The sequence below is a fragment of the Lissotriton vulgaris genome, chromosome 2_2 (genome assembly GCF_964263255.1).
Source record: "Lissotriton vulgaris chromosome 2_2, aLisVul1.2, whole genome shotgun sequence".
NCBI classification, from domain to species: Eukaryota; Metazoa; Chordata; class Amphibia; order Caudata; family Salamandridae; genus Lissotriton; species Lissotriton vulgaris.
The window spans coordinates 57,800,490-57,823,897 of NC_141688.1; the positions used below are offsets into that span (position 1 = coordinate 57,800,490).

Here is a 23,408-nt window from a genome sequence, read left to right on the forward strand (position 1 = left end):
AGAGTGTCAGATCAAATGGACAACCCTTTTAATCAGAACCCTCTTTGGAAGGAGCATCATTAATGCTGAAATATAGTGGGGGCCCAGGGGCAAAGGTAAAACTGAGATTTTTGCACATATGGTTTGTGAAGGATGCAAGACATACGACAATCTGTTTAGATTATTTTCAAAAGAAGGGATGGTGATCTCTTGGTGATTAGTTGGCCTGGAAAGTTCCAATTGTACTAATGTGTTAGGACTCCTTTTCTGCAGGGAGAAGCAAACGGAATATTATTTGAGAACAATGAATTAGGACAGACAAAGTTCAAGTGAAATATCAATTAGAGATGAGAGATCTAATGGAAAGATTTTGTGGAAAAAAAGACCGACTGCAAGAGTTTTTAAAAGGGATAATTCGGCTCAGTGAATCTCACTGTGACAGCAATATTGGTTACACATTTCCAGGCAAGAAAAGGTTCTCAAAGGTATTCTGGAGTAGGATGCCCTTGTTGGAGTATTTACAATTAAGCGGAGAGTTGTCTAGGTCTTTGAGTGAGATGTAAGCTTTTGCAAGAGAGATGGAATGGGAGGGTATTTAGGGCAAAAGTGGTGCTCAGGGCCGGACTGGAAAACAAGATAGGTGCAGGCACCAAAATCAAATTGGCCCGGATTACAAACGAGATAGCTAAAAAAGTGGACTAGATTTCCAAATCGGGGCAGTTTTCAACTTGTATAGAAATGCTGTATAGCTGTTTTGCAAAGTATGGGAGACACCGTGCATTTGTGCAAAAAATGCCAAACAACAGCCCACACACCAATGTGCGAGACTAGCCCTTGTGGCACAGTCGAACTACGATATATGCCAACCCGATCGATCCTAGTGGTGCTGAATCTTCCTCAGGAGTAAAACACTGGAGGGAATGTGTTGTGAAAATGAGATGAGTTTGGGATATTTGAGAACATCCATGCACTGGAAGTGTTCCAGGTGAAAAAATATCTCGGAGAATATTTGGAATGAGAGTGGGGTTTGTTGGGTTGCTGGAGGTTGAAGACAATGTTTCAGAGTATTTAGGAGATCAGGACTGAGGGCAGATTGTTGCACACCTGTTAATTAAGACTTTGTGACCAATGTTCTCTCATATTATGATATTAGGTGTGTGCCACAAAGGAGTATCCTCCGATACTCTGTGACACGTACAAACTAGCTCTTAGCGACAAGAGTTAGTTTCCCTGTGCACAGCAGACCGGTGTTATGAATTGCCTAGATCATCAAACTGTTTCCTTATGAATAATGGTTGTTTTCAAATCAACCTTCTTAAAATGTTCCTATGTGGCAAAAATGTGTTTTTTATTGTCAATTGCATAAACAAACAGTTAAAACAAGTGCCCAGGCATTGGTGAATTCTTATGATAATCTACATGTATATGTCAAATCACAAATTAGGTATTTCTATTGATGCATTTAAGAAGTGCCAATACGTTTTGGACTGCGATCGATTCTTTATCAGGGGAGCTGGTGCACTTTAAGACCTCTAATGAAAAACATAACAAGAACCATATATATATTCAAACTAAACAATGAGGTCACTCAGTTAAAATAAAATTACAGAAAAAATGGTAAATAGATCAGCATGATTAACAAGGTGAAACACCAATCCAATGATAACAAGAGCATGTGGAGCGCTACTGCAATACAGCCAGAAAGACGAAGCATGCCTATGCAGAAGAAGCAACAACCATGTTGAAATACAAGTATGAATGTTGGTACCAAAGCAAAGGAAAAAAATACCTAATAGGAGTAGTGGTTAGGTTATTAGTGTAGGAGTTGTATTAAGAAACATTATGATGAAAATATAGATTAATTTGTTGTTAGAGAAATTGTATTGAAAAAAGAAATACCGGAATCTTTATACAAAGAGAGCTGAGGTAATTGACAGATAAAAAGTAAAGAAACTTCCACTTACAAATTCAAAAACTTAGAAAATGTGTGCAGCCTCAAACTCTAGAATTGTAACCCCATGCATGGACACAAATGTACCACCCCAATGTACCGGGTGCAGAGAGTAAACGTCTTCTGCTGAAGTTGAAAAGACGCAAAACACAATACCAACACCCATCCCTAAAACTGCTGATCACTTCCGGTTGTATCAAGTGGTGAAAATGTGTTCCTTCATATGAGGTAGGCCCCCGATCACTCTCACTCATATAAGAGTAGCACTTACGATACGAAATACATGAGGCTTGATGAATGTGTGCTAAACAAATACCCAAAACAGTACAGAAGATAGCAAAGCACAAAAAACAAGCACCAGCAAAGCCAAAAAGGAGTGTGTGTATATTGAAAATATCCTCACAGGTAGTACTACTAACTACAGAGAACATGTGCAACAAGACCCTGAGCAGACTAAGTCACCAACAGACACACACAACAGGTACAGCACAAACTGCCTCACGTGCACCGCACAGGTAACATCAGTACATGGCTCCTCCCACATGACCAAATGCAACACTTGGGAAGAACTGACGCTATCCTTCCTTGTAAACAGAACAAGCAAAGTGCAAATAAACGAAGAATGATAAACTTGTTTTGGCAAAAGGCACGACATATCTGTCAACGTTGAGGGTAAATGCCACCGAGTACCATGGGGACCTGCATTCGCACCCACCAAGAGCAACGAGGGGAGAGGGAGAATTGTGGGACCCTCAAGCCCCTCGGATAAGGCTCCTCGGTTTAACTACTCCGTTAGCCTCCGAGGCGCTCAGCCACCCATATACTTGCGGTGCCAACGACAGAGCTTCTATTTCCAGCCTAGATGGACTACTTTGGGATTGAATCAATCACTACACCATGCCATAGTGTGAGTCACTACAGTGAAAGCAACAGCAGTGCGCTTCTGCAGCAGGGCCAGAAGCGGGGGAGGCAGGGATTCGACTCGTCACTTCCGAGACTCTCAGACGTCACTGCTGCACGTCCGCCTTGCTAGTCACGCCACGAGCCCCCAATAAACCAGGCAGGGCAGATGGAACCTGGCAGAGCCAAGCCAAATAAATATATATTACAAGCCGCCTTCGGCCTGAATATACAAACGGTTCTAAATAGAACAGCATCGGCTGTCCGGTATTCGTGACCCTGCTGGCTACACAAAACGTACATTAACGAACAATCTAGCTAGGTCAGCGGGTTTAGTCCTCTACATCGTGTCATCGAGCGCTATCATTTAACGCAACGGCGGGTATTTATTTTGAGGTCGGTCGATTTATAGTGAAGATGAGAGTAGTTGCAAACGCATCAAACATGCGACAGTGTAAGTAAGGACCGTGCTCCAAGTTGAGGCTGCGTCCCTGCTTTGTTCCCCCTGTTTTTGTTTTTTTTGGTAGTTTTATATAGCTCGAACTCGACCAGAAGGTATCAGAGCGCTTTACATGAGCACCAGTTGCATAGACGGATGCAGGAACGTGTAGAAATGCAGAGCTGTGCCTTGCGGTTAAATCCATACTCAAATGATGTGTGGAAGGCGTCCGGGACGGAGGTAGGGAGGGCCCGGTGCTGCCACCTGGCCTGGGTGTGCCCCACACACACACACGTCTCGGCTCTCGGGCCTGGGCGAGTGACAGGCTTTTCTGCCTTCCTTCCTCCTTGCTTGTGCCCAGGCCGCAGAGCGGAAGCGGAGAGAAAGCGTGGCAGCAGGCCAGGTGAAACCAGGTCCGAAACCGCGGCCCCTCTCGGAGGGGTCAGAGAGCGCTTCCGCTCACTGGCGTGCCAGCTAGACGTTGGCGACGAGGGGCGCAACATGCCCGGGCACACACCGTCCTGCATCACCCTGCATAATGGAACAATTGGCTTTTGTGGGATAGTCTCGGCAGACTTTGAAGGGAAGGGGTCCTGTGTCTATTGTGTGGGGGGATGCAGAAGTGCCCGGCAAGGGGTCTTGCGCCCAATCCGAGGGACGCAGTCGTTTGTTGAGGTGGCTTTTCGCCTTCAACAGGAAGACGCCATCCGTGTGACTTCCCGTCCATTCCGTCTCTCTTCCTTCCTGGCCCAAATGCACCCCGTTTCACAGACTTCTATCCCACCCATGTGCAGAGGTGTCCTCCATTTTGCACAGCCTTGAAAGAAGCAGAGTTTTCTTTTGGAGAAAGCGGATGGTGCCTCTGATAGACCGGAGGGGCCGGGGTAGAGTCAGTCACATGCTGCGCAACTCCAGCATGTACCAGTGGTTAAGAAGCTGACAATACAATCTCGCGATCTCAGTTCAGGTCCAGGTTTCTCCATTTCACTCTAAAATCGGTTGATTACATGCCAACCATTTAATCTTTCTCTGTGTATTGTAGAAATGCAAAAAAGCGTTAATGGCAGGCGTTACTGTGACGCAGTTTAGTAGTACTTCATTCACACACCTCCTAAGGGATTATGGGTGTGTCGGCCACCGATGTAGCAATTGTAAAACGTGCTGCCTTTTACTGTCCCAATTAAATGTGACTGTCCCATTACATCTCAGATGGCTACCACATACCATACTGTCCGATCTACAGCAGTGATACTCAAACTACAGCCCTGGGGCCCTCCTGGCCTTTGTGTGCGGCCCCTGAGTAGCAGCAGCACTGGGCTGCTGGTTAGTCGACTAAGCATGAACATTAAACGAATGTGAAATATACCGCAAGCACTTATTTAAAGGTTAATTGTAGTTAAACAAAAGCTAGCAAGTAGACCCTTAACTTAAGTAGACACATTCATTTTTAAAGACAGCAAACATGTAAAATACTCTATAGTCTTTTCAAAATTCAAAAAGTGTATTTCATTGACCTACAGAATCAGTTCACCTTAGTAAATCAAATGATAGAAGTGCATTCAGAAGTACTTTTTTAAAGTGATGGTTTTCAAACATGAATTTAGAAACATTCATACCCCCCCACCCTGACAATAATGCCATTACTGATTACATCCAAACACAGGAGATGGTTCGTACAGCGGGCATCCTTAAGTCATGTTTTGCAAGGTTCTCTTATATGTGATGATGAAGAAAAAGGAGGGAAATTGAAAAAAAACAATTGCCCAGGGGCACACAATTTGGTCAAGTGGAGAAGCCGGTATTCATTCCAGGTTTTTTGTTTTCACATTGCACAGTTGAGTTCAGCCAGTATATATAAATGCATTACTTACCTGCACCCACTTTACACCCCCACCCCTGCTGGCATCAGTGCGGCCCGCAGTCACACCAAACTTTGCGGACCCCAGGTAAATGTTTGTGAGTACCCATGATCTACAGCATTTACTTTTAGAGGCGCTCCTGTTACAACAAAATTAAATATAAAGCACTCTACCGCTGATTGGGGCATACAATACCTGGCCAACCTCTACGGCATCACAAAGAGCCTCACGCCTTTAGTAGCACATACTCTCATCTGAGAGCCAGAAACACCCCGAGGTCTGCGGGGAAAGGATTTCTCCCCACCAAGTTACTCTTAAAATGAGACATTATCCAAACACCATGGTCTGTGGAATAACACAGGAATCAAGAAGTTGTGCTTCAATTATTGTGATGGGACGCATGTCAGAAGATGCTATCCCGAGGTCTGGTACCAATATCAGCTAAGAAGGTGCATAAGTACCACACAGAGCAAGACTGAGAACTAAAGCCATCCCACGCAAAAATGTTCAACCCCTCCCTCCCCCCGTTCGAACCATGTGAGTGTCGCAAGCAAGCCAGACTCTCTCCAGTGGATCTGAAGACAAAGATCTTTCATCAAAGGAGGTTTTGGGAAAAATGGGTCTAACTGATGCAAATTAAAGCGTGGTTTATTAAATATATTAGATAAAAAGCATCTAAACTGCAAGCAGCTCTGCAGGAGAACAAATGAAATATTGTAATAGTTCAGACTCTGCAGCAGTTCCCAGCAGCATAATTGCACCAAAGCAGAAAAACAAACTCCGCCATGGCCGGTCCCAAGCCCAGCTGCAAAATTCTAGCAAATAAATGTGAAACAAAAGACCAAGAGACATTCTGGCCATCGAGGAGAGAGGTATCTCTGTCAGGGAGAGCTATGACCCTTGTGATGAAATCTAGAGATCCCTGGCATCCACAAAGCTGATCCACCTGCTTTCAACCAAGACACAAGGAATAGAACGCCCTACATACTCCGGGAGTAGCACCGATGCTAACCCCTGTAGTCAACAGAGCAGTGACTGGATGGGAAGCCTTAGGTCGTATAATTATCAAAGCAACTTTAAGCACAAAGAGAAAGAGAAAGAGAAGAGAGAAGAGAGAGAAGAGAGAGAAGAGAGAGAGAGAGAGATATTATATATATATATATATATATATATATATATATATATATATATATATATATATATATATATTAATATATATATATAGAGAGAGAGAGAGAGAGAGAGAGAGAGATATATATATATATATATATATATATATATATAGATATATCTATATATATATATATATATCTAAGTACACATTGCCATATTGCTGGTGTCTCTCAATGCAAAGACTGGACGCGATAACAAGGGGTACAAAGAAGTCATGAGCAACCATGGCCTTGGCGACATGTACGAGAATGGTGAAAGTCTTGCAGATCTCTGTGCCCTGAACAGTCTGGTGATAGGCAGTAATGTATTCCCACACAAAAGAGTACACACGGCAACGTGGGTGTCACCAGACCATTCAAATGAGTATCAGATCGACCATGCCTGCATTGCCAAGAAGTTCTGGATGTCCTTGCAGGATGTGAGAGTGTTGAGAGGAGCAACAGTAAGTAGCAAGACAATCACCTTGTCATGGCGAGGCTAAAGCTGAAGGAAGTATGGATGGAACCAACAAACCAATGCCAGCGATATAACACCACCATCCTCAAAGATGCACAGAAACAAAGTGAATACTCAGTCACCATCAGTAACAAGTTTTCATGTCCTGCAAGAACTATATGACAATAGAGACCCAGTAGGACGTCAGTGGGAGAAGGTCACAGAAACATTGACATCAACCTGCCAGAAAGTAATAGGTCCCAAGAAACACTAGCATAAAGAATGGATCGCCACCAAGACTCTCTGCAAAACCCAAGAGAGAAAGGAAAAGTAAGCTGCCAGAAACATCAGCAGAACAAGATCAGAAAAAGCAAAAGCTCAAGGTGAATACACCACAACCAACAAGGAATCAAAGAGAAGCTAACGAGCAGACAAGCAAAGCTTCATCGATGGTCTTGCCACAGAAGCCCTGGAAGCAGCACCCCATGGACACTTGAAAGAACTCCACAATATTACAAGGAAACTCTCTGGCAGATACAGGAAGCCAATAAGACCTGTTTAAGACAATGCTGGGAGGACAATCAGGGGTAACGAAGGCCAACAACAAAGAAACGTGAAGAACTGCTGCTACAGTTTCCACCAGACATACATCCAGCTGACAAGGACTTGCCAATACTGGCGGAGGACGTAACGTATCAAGGATACTGATTTAAAATTTGCCCCTGGACGTTTTGGAGCTTATTTGCTGTGAACATTATCATTTGAATTTATATATATCATTGCTACCCAAGTGTCATATTTTGGATCAATAATACTTACTTCAACACTGGAAACATTTTGACAGAGCTCTGACACACTAAACCCCATTTTGATATATGAGGAATTTGGATGCTTTTATTTATTTCTATCTTGGATATAATTTGACCTTGAGCACGGACATATTGAACCTCGTATTGTCATATGAGCCCTGATGAAGGTCCCTCAGCGAAACGAAACACGTTGGCTGATACCCATGTTTTACTATCAAGAACAATAAAAGGATACTTTTCGTACACGTTTGGAGGACATTTACTTTGTTTTTGGTGCACCTTCCCTTTCATATAAGGATTATGTTTCTGGTCTCCAGTAGAGCTTAACTCCGGCAAGCTCTTGAAGTGGCTGTACAAGACTCTTAATGCTTATGAAAACTTGGGATTTGATGTGCTGAACCTGTGGTCAGCCGTTGATGGGGTTGTTTTTGTTATTATACCTCTGCATGGCATGTTTCAGCTGCAAGTGTTATACCAATGTATTAATTGTCAAAAGTACTGTATATGACTATCCCAATTAAATGAGATAGTCCGCTTACATCTCAGATGGCTATGACATCCCATACTGTTCGATCTACAGGATCTAACTTTAGAGGTGCTCCTGCTACAACAAAAATGTTCAATGCAAAGCACTCTACCGCTCAATGGGGCCAGCCCTCCATCTAACCAACAGCTAAAATAAAATACTAACAGATGTTGTACCAATACCTGGCCAACCCCTATATCATCACGGACGGAGAGCCTAATGCCTTTGGTAGCACAAACCTGAGAACCAGAAACCCTGAGGTCTGTGGGAAAAGGATTTCTCCCCAAGTCACTGTTAAAGAGAGACATTTTCCAACCTGCATGGTCTGACCCTGATTTTGAACCCTCAATGGAAAAGATGAAGGCCAAGAAAAGGCAGACTGCAAGAAGATTGGTTACACCTGGAATGAGATTGAAAGAAAAGGCCAGGACAGAGATGGCTGGGGCATACTGACTGAAGGACTATACCCCAGGAGGGGTAGTAGGCATAAATAAGTAAGAAATACATATGTTCTTAAAATAAACTGTGTGACAGATACAAAAAAACTCCATGAAAAGTAGGCAAACATTTGTATCACTGATGATGATTAACTAGGACCATTTTCCAGGCATTACAGTCCTGAAAATTGGCTTCCTGTAATTGGTGCAAGTTTAAGTCTGTAGAGCAAATTAAGCACCCTGTAGGGTATGGACTTCGGTAAGGGTAAGTGACTAGAAACAGGCCTCTGACGGTCTCAGGGATGGATCTTGGCAGTCCAATCCCAAAAAGCACCACTATTTAGAGTCTACCAGGAAGTGCCAGTATGTACGAATTACCAGCCAGTCCACTACGCTTGCTCACATGTGCAAATCGCAAAAATGCAGTTGTAAGGCAGAACACATGTCTGCTTTTCCGCAGTACAGCACGGTGGACACATCAACTTCAAATACTAAACATTTAACTAAGCATGACTTAGTGCTCTCACTACTCTACAAGACTTGATCTTACGTTGTATTTTGTTCTTACAATAGTTCTGTCAAAGACATGAGAATTTAAGGTTGATTTTCAAACTTGATTAAAGAGTACATACTTCCAGTACTGAGAGTAAGACAACAAATGAACCTTTACATTTCCAGCTGTGAACCCCTGCCAGAGAGAATGGATCAGACACCTCTTTATGTGCTTGTGTAGCCATCTTTAATTCCCAGGGCATCCTCCATGAGGCTATCCTAGATCTGATAAAGTTTGTGACCCTGCATGTAAGCGGCCATCCTTAAACCAAGGACGTTTCTACAAATACACCTGACAGGTGTATAATCTTGTATGACAACAGCCATTGTTAAGCCCCAAACATTCCTGCATGACTCTGCAACCGACCTGAAATTGGTGTATAAGCTTGCATGAGTAGGGACACTTTTAAACAGCAGAACTTCCTGTATGATGCTGTTAGAAACCTGGCAAAGGTGTGTATCCTTGTGTGAGAGCCACCACTTAAAACTGCAGGTCTCACTGCCTACTGGTTCAACAGATCTGTTAAGGGCCTGTGTGCTTGCGTCAGAGCCACGCTGCCATCTTTTACCTCCTTAACTTCCTGCATCGGTTTATGTCTGTGTGAGCCTCACCATCTTTAAACCTGTTGCCTGCCTATATGATGCTGTAGTGTATTTGATAACGGGCTGGGTTCTTGCACGAGAACTACCATTTCTAATCCTCCAAACTTTCCGCCATAGTGCTGCAACCGTCATGATAGACGTTGGGGTGTCCCTGCAGGCGCATAACTCTAAAAATCTGGCCCTTGCTGCATGCAGTGTCTCAAATTTGTTTGGCGGTGTCTGGGGTGTTATACATGCCCATTGTGTCCTAAATAACTTGAGGATGTGTTTCAAACTCACTATAAAGTCCTACAGCTCACTCCAACGGCCACAGATACACGGAGACAAAGATGACTTCCTAAAGGTGCGTTAACTTTCAGGGAAAACCCTTGAAAGAAAAAAGTACTGTGTAGACTAGGGAAGTACTACCCATCTTTCAACCCATTTCCTCTAGTTCATTCTTGAATTCTGGAATGTGAGTAAACACCATGTATGTGGCATTTGTATATAGTGTGAGTCTAGCCAAAAGGCGGCAGAGCGCTGTACAATGCCAACGGTCTAATAAAGGAGTGGTTGAAGAGGTAGCAGGCGTGGAGGGCAGAACTGGACTGTTACGGCCTTGTGATGTAGCACCCTTTAAAAAAGTGCCTCTAGAGCTATTGTATATATTGAAGTAGGGCTGGCTGGGCTTGATGGAAGCGAGGAGAATAGTGCAACTTTCTACAGGCCCACCCCTGGAGCTTTTTTTCAACACATTTAATTCTCAGCAACAGCTCCTTAAGGAGCACATAAAACAGGTTGATGGTGGCAGGTAGGCTGAGGAAAAAAAGAAGGGGTGGGCAGTACGACGATGATAGGCTGGCAGACGTGTCAATAACATAGTGGCCACTAAACACAAGCACATGCACATCTACTGAATAACACAGCAGCATTGCACATTCCCAAACAGCTGCGCTAACACCTCATGGGTCCACTGCAAGCGTATCCGGATAAATACAGCTACATACTACAGGGACATTTACACACCTACATTTCCTGGCTGTGGAGGTTACATCATCTAGTAATTCCAGTGTGTACACATGTATGGTTGCATTCCACAGACAATTCCCTTGTATTAAGACATCTGGGACGGTACTTCCAGGGCATCCAGGCGTCTCCAGTAACAATGCTTGGGTAGGCAGCCACTTGGGCTTACATTCCCTTTGTAGGCAGGCGCTAGTTACATTCCCTTCACAGACAGGCCTCTGGGCACTGTCAACCGTGAGGATAAGACGTCTAAGGTTACACCCCCTTGGTAGGGAAGCATCTCTGGTTTCATTCCCTGGGCATCCCGGCATCCTCGGCTACCCTCCTGGGGTATCGTGGTACCTACAGTGAAGGAGACCCCGAGCCCTTTATAAGGCTGGGGCTGAGACCCCACCGGGTCACCTTGGAGGGGGCGAGGTGTCGACCAACTTCTGCATATTTGAGACTGCGAACAGCGGTCCTGGTGCTGTTTTTGGGAGGGGGGAGACTTGTAACATATGAGAGTGGGGGTGGGTGTCAAAGGAAGACCACACGCTTCAGTGGGAGAAAGCCTTGTGGCAGATTAGGAAGTGGGCGTGACCGGGTCACTGGCGAGAGGCGTCCACTGCAGGGGAAGAGGGGGCAGTACTCCCTTTAGCAGTGAGAGGGGGGGCACAAATTAGTCAGTACATGTGAAGGCAAAGGTGTAAATTGGGATCCGTAGACTTTGGAACAATCAGTGTCTGACAACGGGAGGGGGTGCTATCCGAGATGGGGGGAGGGGGAGGGGAGAGACATATGTAAGGATGGAGAGAGATAATCCTCGAGAAGGCGGGACAGCTAACAGTGAAGGGCTGAAGGCACGCTATACAGCGCCCCCTACAGCCCTGCAGAATGGACCAGCCGCAGCAGCGCCTAGAAGCGACTTCAGAGACCGTGGGAACTAAAACACAGCCTGCGCTCTCCAAGTGAAATAACAAACACACCCCGCGCTCTCCAAGTGAAATACGCAGCATTTTCAGAGAGCGGTAAAACTGCCCTGCGAGCCCAACTCCCCCCTCCGAGCCAGGAGTTTACAAGGGAAGTCATCACCCCAGGCAAGCCATGTCCGAGAGCGCCAGCATTGTCCGGGACATCCCGGGAGCAGTGTCTGGAAAGTGGCAGCGCCAGCACCCCTCCCCCGCAGCCTGCCCAATGAACACAGCACGTCCCCCCAACATCACATGTGTTTACTCTGGTGGAGGGCTGAGTCCGACCGGGGCTCGCGCCATGGTGGTGGTGGCGGTCACCCACTTACCGTTCACGTCCGCAGCAGCCGTTCCTTCATCTCACGGGCGGGGGCGGCCGCAGACAGGACCGTCGGTTCGGCAGACGAGGGGGTCCCAAGCGTCCCTTAAACCCCGCTCCAAGAAGGCTCCACAAACTCCTGATGGGCCAGGCAGAGGCGTCCGTCTCCGGGCGGCAGCGTTGTCTGTGACAAGAAGGGTGAAAAAAAGCAGAGGAATGTGAACTCTGCAGGCAGAGCACAAGTTTAACACGAGAGGGGCCGCCCCGTCGCCCCCGGAGCTCCGCCCCCCAGAGGAGGGCAGCCCACAGGCGGAGAGCCGAGGAGAGAGGAGAGTGGGAAAGAGGGCACGACTCGAGGGACGCGGCTGGGGAGAGGAAGGGACAGGAGAGAGGAGTGGGATAAACTGAGAGCCGAGGACAGGGAAAAGAAGGACAGAGGAGAGGAAAACGGGGGACAGAGGAGAGGAAAACAGGGGACAGAGGAGAGGAAAACAGGGGACAGAGGAAAGGAGAAACAGAGGACAGAGGAGAGGAAAACAGGGGACAGAGGAGAGGAAAACAGGGGATAGAGGAGGGGAAAACAGGGGACTGAGGAGAGGAAAACAGGGGATAGAGGAGGGGAAAACAGGGGACAGAGGAAAGGAGAAACAGAGGACAGAGGAGAGGAAAACAGGGGACAGAGGAGAGGAAAACAGGGGATAGAGGAGGGGAAAACAGGGGACTGAGGAGAGGAAAACAGGGGATAGAGGAGAGGAGAAACAGAGGAAGAGCGCGGAGGAGGAAATCGAAACTACCAAAGAGCGTCCAGAAAGCTGGGGATACAAGAGTAAAGCGGATGAGTAAATAGAAGGGAATCAAGAAGGGAATAGAGAGGACACAAGGAGAAGATAAAAAGAGAAAGGAAGATGGAAATTGAAAAGGAAAGAAGTGGAGAGAGAGAATCAACAGGCAGGGAGAGAAAGGAAGTAGGCGCTGGAGAGTGAAAAGAGGCTATTGATGACCGGAAGGAAAACTAGAGGGGATGTGTGAGGAGTGGAGAGACATGAGATGACGAAGGGAAACAAAGGGAAGCTAATGATAATTTACGTCAGAGACAAAACAGGAGATGGCAGGTGAAGAGGGCCAAGAGAGGGAGAAACAATGGAAACAAAAGCAAATTGAAGAGGAGGAGGGGTACGGGTGAGGCGTGGTAGACAGAGGAGGCTGGGGGTGAAGAAAGGAGGGAGAGTAAACAGAAGGGAGAAGGGAATGAACTACAGATGAGTGAAGAAGAATGCTAGGGGCGGAGGGCACGCTGACCCCGCGCGGGGGCGGGTGGACTATGCAAGGGGCCGCATACCTCTAGGTCTATAGATAGAGCGGTATCCGGTGTCCACTGTGCACAGAAATAGCGCCTGGGCAGTTGTTCTAACTTCCACCCCGCGCCCTGAAGGCGGGTCCGCGCGCTGGCTGGCCATGTGTACAAACACCTCATCCCACGGGGCCCGCCCACTCACTGGTGCGACTGCACCGGCTGTCCCAGTCACTACCGTGACACACCTCCGGCACCTCCCGGGCCACGTGGACACGGCGACCGCCCGGGCGTCTATTCAGCACGTGCAGCAACATGCCCTGGCAATGCCAGCAGGTGCGGCTTCTAAATGAAAGTACCTCTCAGGCACTCAATAATCTATGATACATGCACTGTCACTCAAGCTTGCATCCATTCCTTCTCTCTTACTTGCATTCACCTATTTATATTACCACAGCAACGCACCCACGCAAATTCAACAGCAATACTCAAGATAATTACAAAAATAAAAATAAAAAATGCTGCTGCCTAAATTTAGGTAGCATATGCTTGCAATAACAAATTCAATTCAATAGAGCAGAAGGTGCGTATCTCGCAAAGTTACTGCACCTAGAGTATCACTGTTTTAAAGTTTCATCGCGGCTGTTGCGCCTAGAGCCAATGTTTTGGTAATCTCGGAATGGTAAATAAGTGATACATTATGTATAATACCACGGCTCGAGTCGGGGGACGGGGTCCCCCCAACCTTATTTTACTGGGAGCTCGATAACTGGAGCAAATGGAGCCACACATTCACTCTTTGGCCTCTCTGGGGCGAGATCGGAGGCCATTCAGAACGCTGCTCCCGCGCTGGCTTCTCTGATGCAATCGCATCTAAGGGGTGAGCGAGGGGAGGCAATGATTCTGATGGTGCAAACCACCTTTTGCGACGTCACTTCCTGTCGTGACGTCAGCGGCCCCCCACTTCTTTTTTTAGGACTTGTGACCTGGATAATACCATTCCAGGATGGACGAAGGAGTGACCATGAGGGATGTTGTGTACTGTAAACAAAATGAGTGGCAAGCAAGCGACACTTAGTACTGCCTGAAGATCAGTACGCTCTACAAAATGAAAATAAAAAGAGTAGAAATAAACAAATGAAAGGGAACCTATGATAGAAAACAGTGGAAAACTAAAAGATTGGTTCACCAGCCCTGGCACAGAAACATACTACTTTTCAGGCAGATAGCCACATGCAATCAGACAATTATGTCATCTCAGGGGCAGAGAGAGCCCATAGCTAAAGTGAGCTGACCCAATACCCCAAGGGAAATGCCGTCATGAATGGAAGTATATTGCAAATTACACTCATGCAGATCAATAGCAGAAGAGGGCCCACACAAAATCCTTCTATGCAGCAGCGGAGGACCAAATTATGCAACACGTTTGACTACATTGTCCACCACGAGATGGCAAATTATACGGCATGAAGCATGATTTGCTATAGTACTAACAATTGTAACAATTGTTGCTAGAATCTCTCATGAAGGCCTGACAAGCTCAGTTGTCTGCAAGGATCTTCTAATCAAAAAATGCCTTTTAAAATACATGAATATATGAATATTCAAGGGGCCACCAAATTATAGGATTCCACATCTGCAGAATTTTCTGCATGATTATGGATTTGCCACATAATCCATCATCTGTCTCATAATTTGTAAGATTTTAGCAAAAATGTATTTTACCTCAAATGGGTCAAACGTTAATAGTAATTCAGCAAAATGTTTTTCTTTGCAGTTGCAGTGAAGGTTGACTGGTCACCTTTCAGTTACTTTTTGCTGAATTTGGGTGGTAAACTGGTATTAGTGAGGTGAAACCATTGACTAGACAGTGTTAGCATGTGTAAAAATGACAAAGTATATATATGGTAAGGCTAGGTTTGTTAAAGGGGATGATCAACACCAACATACTTGCCTCAAAGGTAATGAGATTTAATCTTACCAAATATATATCTACAGGCTTTCAGCTAGCCACCATACCCAACACATACTGCTTTTGAGCATCTACTTTGTCAATAGGCATTTATCTGGTATACCGTAATACAATTACAAATACATACAAAAAGTTATGTTATATAATATAAAGTCCCAATTAAAAGGGCCCAATAAAGATTACCATAGTGTAAATCATCTATCCCCAGAGTTTAATCAAGGGGGTCACGAACACCAAAACCCTTGGCTACTATGGCAATCTGTGAGGTTCCAAGTACCAAAACACCAGCTTTAGCAAAGTGTAATAACTATCCACCCTTAAAAGCCTATTGCTTTTAACACATGCTTTTCACAGTACGTAAGTCATGGCTACTGGCTGTCATTCTATTGCTTAATAGACAGATCAAACTTATAGAATCTGACATAACTTTTCCCAATGGAAAAATAAGGCATACCGCCTTTAATGCTGGCGTGACAACACAAACCAACACTGGTCTACTGAACTCAGCATAAAGTGGCAATCGTCATGCATACGGTTATACAATTACAATTATGTACGGACTTACAGTGTCAAAACAATATACAACATCTCTCTAAAGAGCCTATCAACGATTGTCACATTTAAAATCTTCTCCTCCCAGGTGTTGTTGGAAGGGCTGAACACCAAAATGCTTGCTTATGACAGAAATGTTTAAGCCTTCATGTAATATAATACCTGTCTACATCCTGGCTTTATCAAATACTTTCACAATAAATAAGCTAGGCCTATTATCATTGCTCTGACTTTTCGCAATAACTATGTTAGACATATAGCATCAGACATACCCTTTCCATGTGATCCAATCAGAGAGGTAGCCTTTACTAATGGTGTCATCATAACCATTCAAGGCCCACTGTATTGATTTCCCACAAGGCAACAATCAGGCACACATGGTCATACAGCTAGTGTATACAAAAGGATAGCTGGCAAAGCAAAATATTATCTTTCCTAAAATAGCCTAACAAGGAATATGACCGTACAAATCTCCTAGTCTCACAGTTTGTAAGAAGGGGTAAACAACACAAAAACCATTACCTATTATAGTAATCTGTGAGATTCCTTGTAACAAAAAACCTCTCTGCCAGTTTTAATACAGAATAAAAACAATCCACGCATAAATGCCTTTTGACTTTCACATATGCTCTTCATAATAGACCATTTCTATAATAAACAGATCAAGCCTACAGCTGTGATAACTGGCTTGCTTTTGTAACCAACTCAGTCCATCTGTATTGAGTATAAGCTTCGCCACAAGTTAAAAAGTGCAATAGAAGAACTCTTTTTCATTGGAAGCATATAACTTCTGCCCAATCAAATGCAGTACTTAAGTTAACCAAGATGTGGTAAGAGCTTAAGCCCCTCTCTCTGTACTACCTCTGAAAACTATTTTCTGTTGAGAACATAATTTTACATGACAACTGCTCTGTAAAGTAAGATCGAAAAGAAGCATCTGCAATGCAATATTTACACACGTTTTATCTATTGGCATTGTAAATGACAATGCCTTTTATTTATGCTTTGATTTTTAAAACATAAATTAAAGGCCTTGTCATTTACAATGTCAATAGCTTAAACTCTCGCAAATGTGAGACCGATTACATTCCAAATGTGTGAAGGCATCGCTGGGTTGCCCCCTTCTCTCTCCCATGGCTCATGAATAGCTCACCATTTGGAAGTTAAATAAACTAAGCCAGGGGTCACAACTGCGCACAAGAGACCCTACTACAGTAAGAGAAACTCATTAAAGAAAATAGTGCTTACAGACTAAAGAAGAAGTCCAGTGTACCGAAGTAAAAGGGCCAGTACTCATGGGAGGTTACAAATGAAGACAAGACGGTACTAAGGAGGGACTAACACGCCTGATAACAAATCAGATGGCAACATTTACGAAGTACAATGACACAAGCGGGTGACAAATATGGGCGGAGGGTGAGGCGGAGCTTCAAGTACATGCACCAATATAGCATGGCTTCCAGAGCAGCACATGCGCTGCCCAGGCTCGACCTAAAAAGGCAAAGGGGATACTGCAAAAGCACATAGAGCTTCGCGGGTGCCGCGTCGTCCACTGGGGCATTACCGTCTGTTGGGAGCGGTCTCAGCTCACAGCCTCGGCGAGGGAAACCAGCGGGGGCACTTCTAGCCTAAAGTCAGCAGCAGAGACCGTTGCTGTAGCAGGGACTCGCTCTCCCAGGAGTCCCTGCCTGCACAGCACACCTGCACACCTGGTCCGCGCTGACTCGGTGCCCCGCCCCCAGGACGCTCTGCAGGCAGTGAAAAGCCTCGCTCTGCCATCTTGTCAACGGGATACTGCAAAAGCACATAGAGCTTACCCGTGGTTCTTCTGGACGCCCTTCTTGAATTTTGAACACCACTCTTAGCCGCACCCGCTTCGCGGGTGCCGCGTCGTCCACTGGGGCATTACCGGCTGTTGGGAGCGGTCTCAGCTCACAGCCTCGGCGAGGGAAACCAGCGGGGTCACTTCTAGCCTAAAGTCAGCGGCAGAGACCGTTGCTGTAGCAGGGACTCGCTCTCCCAGGAGTCCCTGCCTGCACAGCACACCTGCACACTTGGTCCGCGCTGACTCGGTGCCCCGCCCCCAGTACGCTGTCGAGCCTATTTAGTTACATCTAGCTACCGCAGCGCGGGAGCGCCGGGCGAAGCCCGGGCAAAGGGCGGGCCGTCTGTGGCCGTCCGGGGCCAGCAGGGGCCGGGACGGGCCACCCCTCCAACATCACAGGTAAATCAGAGGATTGCTTGCTGGGCTACACACTACTGTTCATTTTGTTGCACGATTTCCATGTCTACATATTCCCCAATGGCTACTCGTTCAGGTAGATGTTCACGGAGAGGGGGAAATTCTACACTAGGGACCATGGATAATTTTATTACTCGTGCCGTCTCTGTTGTAGAGAAGGAAATCATCTTAGCAGAACGCAGACTATTACGAGAATATTTGGCTCACAAGCGTTCTTCACTGGGGACACTTGTGCAGGCCAAATCACCAACAAACATTATTCCGTTGGTCCCCACAATTTCTTTAATCCCTAGTGATTTGCAACCCTGTGTCGTTGATCTGAGATCAGATAGTGACTTTTTTGAAATTATACCTGACACAGCACCGACAAACAAACCTACAGGTACTACTGACACAACAAGAAATTGTCCTGCTACCATAGTACCTATCCCTCCGGCTTTGCCTGTAATAACGATACATGATATCCCAAATGGACAAGCTTTACAATCCCCCCCTACAAAAACTAGCAGGGTAGCTGTAAAACGGAAAAGACTAGTTATCCCACGCAAAGCCTATAGATTAAAGGCTATAAAGAGAATCAGAAAAAACTACATGAATGGGGGAACATATTGTAAATCGTTAGACACTGTTTCTACGACCACTGGGATAGAATCAAGCGAACAACGTGAGGGAGACTCATTAAATGTCTCTCCTAGTCCTGCCCCGGTTGTTGAACTAGCTAATAGCCCTAAAGACTCCCTAGTATCCAACTCGCTGATCGAACAGATTCAATCTCTTATGACAACTTTACTGCAACCGGTAACTGAAAGACTGAAAGGGCTAACGGAGCGCCTGGACAAATTCGAGCAAACCTCCTTGGGTAATTTCTTTGCTTTAAAATCACTGGTTAAACTTCATTCCAAGATTGGAGCAGATACCGCATGGATGGAAAATAGCTCAACGACTTCCAAACCAGCGCAACAAACTCGCCCATCTAAGAATGACAAGGTGACAGACCAAAGTAGGCCTAATGTTGTACTGGGTGGATCGCGAGTGGAGCCTCCCAAAGTGCAATCAAACAATGGAGGAATTCAAGTGGCTGCTCCCCCAAAGCCTGCACCACGCAAAACCAAACAGGTACTAAATACCACCACCTCTCAAATTTCGACGCCCTTAAAGCCCATGGAAGGGATAGGAAACACAGTCCCCACATCTACCTGTGGCAATAATAACAATATTCAAACATTTGACTGTAACACAGGCATTTCAGCGCCGAAAAAGGTTCCAAATGCACACCTCCCACCGGGGTGCCAACCATATGTGGTAGTGCTCACCGGTGTCCCTCCTTTGAAACCTAACAAAAGGGAGTCCTATGACGAACTAAAAAACAAGACCTTATATTAGCTAAGAGAAAATAGACCTCTACCATACACTGTCAATTGCCAGGTCATCCAAGTTCGAAGAGTCAGCTGGCTGGGCACCAGGCCTAAAGATATCGATGGGGATTGCATTTTGGTCAATTTTAAAGATCCCTCAGTCGCACAGCTTGTGTATAGCCAACAACCACGAAGAGGTAACCTAGGAATCGGAACCTGTGACCTTAGTTATTTTTATCCAATGCACTGGAAACAAGACAGTAGAGCTCCATTACAGCCAGGTTTGTTGGATAATAGATTCTCATTCTTTGATCCCCGACTCCTGTTGGCAGAACATTCCCACTGAATATGGATATGGACAAAAATTGGTCATGGTGGGGTCATTGACAAACAAAAAACTATGGTCCAAATGGAACTTTTTCCCCTATGTCTAGTGTGTACCAATGGGAATCAAGTGTAACATCAAACTCAGATACCTGTGTAAAGCCCTCTGTAGCAGAAACAGCCGAAACCATACAGGCTGGAACTTTGTTTGACAGTATCCTGATTGATCACCAAGGGAGGGATACAGTTGTTCCCTGCATTGTTCAGGACCAAGATGTGTAATCAACGTTAAATATTGAGCCCTGGAATTTGACACACGGAAACGTGCTTTTGGAGGGTCCCAAGGAGGGGGAAATACCAAATACATGTAATAAGAACCCAGTTAACCCAGTACAATGTAAACTAAAACGAGACATAAAAATCCTGTCATGGAACATCGCAGGGTTGTCAAGAAACCTCTGCGACAGGAACTGGAGTTCTTTCCTGGAGGAGCATGATATCATACTCCTCCAGGAAACTTGGGCAATCAACATGGTACATAGACTTGGTTATAAAGCATTTCACAGTGGGGCGATTGCATCAGCAAGAGGTAGACCCTCAGGGGGTTTAATTATTTGGATAAGAATTTCCTTGAATGTTGTAGTATCGCCCTTGTACCTCACTTCTAATGATTTGCTTGGGGTTAAGATAACCACGAAAGATTTGGGTGATGTTTATATGATAAATATCTATAATAGACCACACCCCCAGAATAAGGAATCAATGGTCATAGAGCAACTTAGTGCGTATTTGTGTAACCTAGAGCCAGACACGAAAATAATCATAGGCGGGGATTTTAACTGCCAATTCGAGCCCGTACTGGGGCTTGAAAACTTGTTAGAAAATGAAGACAGGGCTCATGACATCCCTATCCTAGATAGTGTAAAATTAGTTAAAAGCACTGTGGCAGCTATGCAGATCTATGAACTGACTGTATCTAATGACTTAAGGGCATGTAATGGGCGATTAGATCCAGATAAGCCAGCTAACTATACATATAGCAAGGGGTCATCCAAGTCATTGATCGATTTTATGTTGATATCAACCAACCTATGGTATCTGCTGTTGGCATTTAAGGTTGTGAACAGACCAGAAAGTGACCACTTTCCCTTACAATTGGGGATGACACCGGAACCCTTTTTTACATCGGATGCTGAGACTGAATCTAACAGGGAGGTGGCCGAGGTTGTTGTCTCCAATAATAGGAAAGCACTAAAATGGCCATATATCCTAGCAAAAGAAGACACGCTCTTGGGCATTTACAATACCTTCACAGATATCACCCCCCTATATGATAACTCGAGGTTAGGATCTCATGATGTCCTTAAAATGCATTACCACTTAGTAGAGGCATTAACTCCCTTTCTGAGTAAAACTTGTAATAACAATAAAGATAATGTAAGACGGCAATTGGAACTAGAGACACCATGGTACAATAAACAGTGTCGTCTAGCTAAAAGCAACCTAATTATTGCCGTGAAATCCAGAGATCAGACGAGGGTCAGAGAATGTAGACATGAATATAAAAGACTCCTGTGTAATGCAAAAAAGGAATGGGATGATTCAATCTGGGAAGATCTTCTAAATGCTGCTAGGAAGCACGACCAATGTACTTTTCGGAGATTGATAGCCAAAAATAATAAAACGGGTAGCTCCAATAGGGATTTTTTCCTGGATGAAAAAATTTGGTTTGATCACTTTGTAAAACTATATGATCAGGATGGGGTGTCCCCAGAGTGCAATCATCTTGGATCCTTCCCCCAGTGTACCAACCCAGTTAAATTTAGCATTGAAGAGACTTTGGGTGCAATAAAGGCAATCAAGGCGGGCAAGGCACCAGGCCCGGACAGATTACCAGGGGATTTATTTACTCATAACATCGAAGTATGGTGTTCCTACATACATTTTCTGTGTAACTCCATCCTGTTGGGAACTCCGATCCCCGAAACATGGAAGGGGGCAGAAATAGTTACTATTTATAAAAAAGGGGACCGCTATAATCCTGGTAATTACAGACCAATTAGTTTAATTGACATTTTACAAAAAAATTTTGCCAGACATATTTTAAAATCGACTTAATTTGGATAGAGGAATCCAAAATCCTTTCAAAATATCAAGCAGGATTCAGAATCAAGACAAGCACTGTGGACCAGGTGTATAGGTTTATGTGTATTTGCTGGAAATATATCCAAATAAAGAAGTGTAGTATATATGTAGCATTTGTGGATTTACGCTCAGCGTTTGATCTTGTTCCCCGTTCCCTATTATGGGACACTTTAAGGAAGATGGGTGTCCCAGATGAATTGCTGGATAACCTCATAAAGCTTCATACTGACAACTTTGCTAAAGTAAGGTGGGGAAGAAATGGTGAACTTACCCAAGCTATACCAGTAAAAAGGGGGGTACGACAAGGGTGCGTACTGGCCCCAACCCTTTTCTCTTTATTCGTAAATGATACCCCCCCCCTATCTGGCACAATGTAACCATGACTCCCCCAAACTGTGTAATGAGGCAATTACAGCATTGCTATTTGCGGACGACACCATTTTAATATCACAAACACCTAAAGGCTTGCAAAATTTAATAAATCAATTCCATAGCTACTGCGAGTTAAAGGGGTTAGAAATTAACTCATCTAAAACTAAGTACATGGCCATTAATCCCCCCAAAACTTTTAAGAAGAATTTGGCCCTAAACAATATTAAATTAGAGTACGTGGATTTTTTCGACTATCTGGGTATCAGGCTTGACAGTAAAATGTCTTGGACAAATCAATTAGAAAAAAGTAGGCTAACACTCAAGCATAACTCTCTCCCCATTTTAAAAATTCACGGAGAGAGTACCTCAAAAGCTATAACTCCCGCGACTGAAGTGTTTAAAGCCAAAGCGCAATCTGCCGCCCTGTACGGGGCTGAGATTTGGGAGCCTTACTCAAATAAAACATTCGATACTGACGAGAATGCGGTCTTTAGACGTCTATTAAGACTACCAGTAAGAACGCCTCTAGTGCCTGTTTACTTAGATATTAGTCTAAAACGCACAGACCATTTGTGCTGGTTGAGACCATTGCTCTATTGGGTAAGATTATGGTCTACCCCGGAACTCGTTGACTACAGAGCAGGATTGTTGGAAATTAGGGAACTGGACTCTTTTAACTCAATTAAGTGGCTGAGACATATATCCATTTTGTTTATAAAATTTGGTCTTTCACATTTCTGGAATACTCCAGCAACATCAATCACCTCGTTAACTATCTGCAAAAAACAAGTAAAATCTGCCTACTGGAATTATGTGAACATTAATGTATATGAACGTGCTACTGGTTCTTTAACACAAAAGTTTTTGCAATTTAAGGACTCCCCCATATTTGAACAATTTATGGATGAAGTTGAGCCACCTTTGGCTAAAACCGTATATCTATTATAGAGATATGGGATTTTACAGATAAATGTAAACACTTATCGGTGGGGAAGTTCCAAAAGAAGTGATCCTTTTTGTAAATTGTGTGATTTGAAACCAAAAGAAGACGAGGCCCATACCTTTTTTTTTTGCCCGTTATACAAATTACAACGTACGAAATGGATCAGACCCCTTTGTAAAAATGTGGGCACACGTTCGTATAAAGAGGCAGAACGGTTACTTAGGTCTTCAACCACCAGGTTGATAACATTTGGAGTGAGCAGGTATCTCCATAGTGTC

General features: G+C 44.7%; 1 protein-coding gene across 1 annotated transcript in view; it reads right to left on the reverse strand.

Moving 5' to 3' along the window:
• Nucleotides 1–23,408, reverse strand: part of PEAK1 (pseudopodium enriched atypical kinase 1) — a 566,235-nt gene that overhangs the window by 130,504 nt on the left and 412,323 nt on the right. Inside the window, exon 4 of the mRNA XM_086959284.1 lies at nucleotides 11,945–12,118. The gene's annotated coding sequence lies outside the window, so the exon portion shown is untranslated. The remainder of the gene's footprint in view (nucleotides 1–11,944; nucleotides 12,119–23,408) is intronic.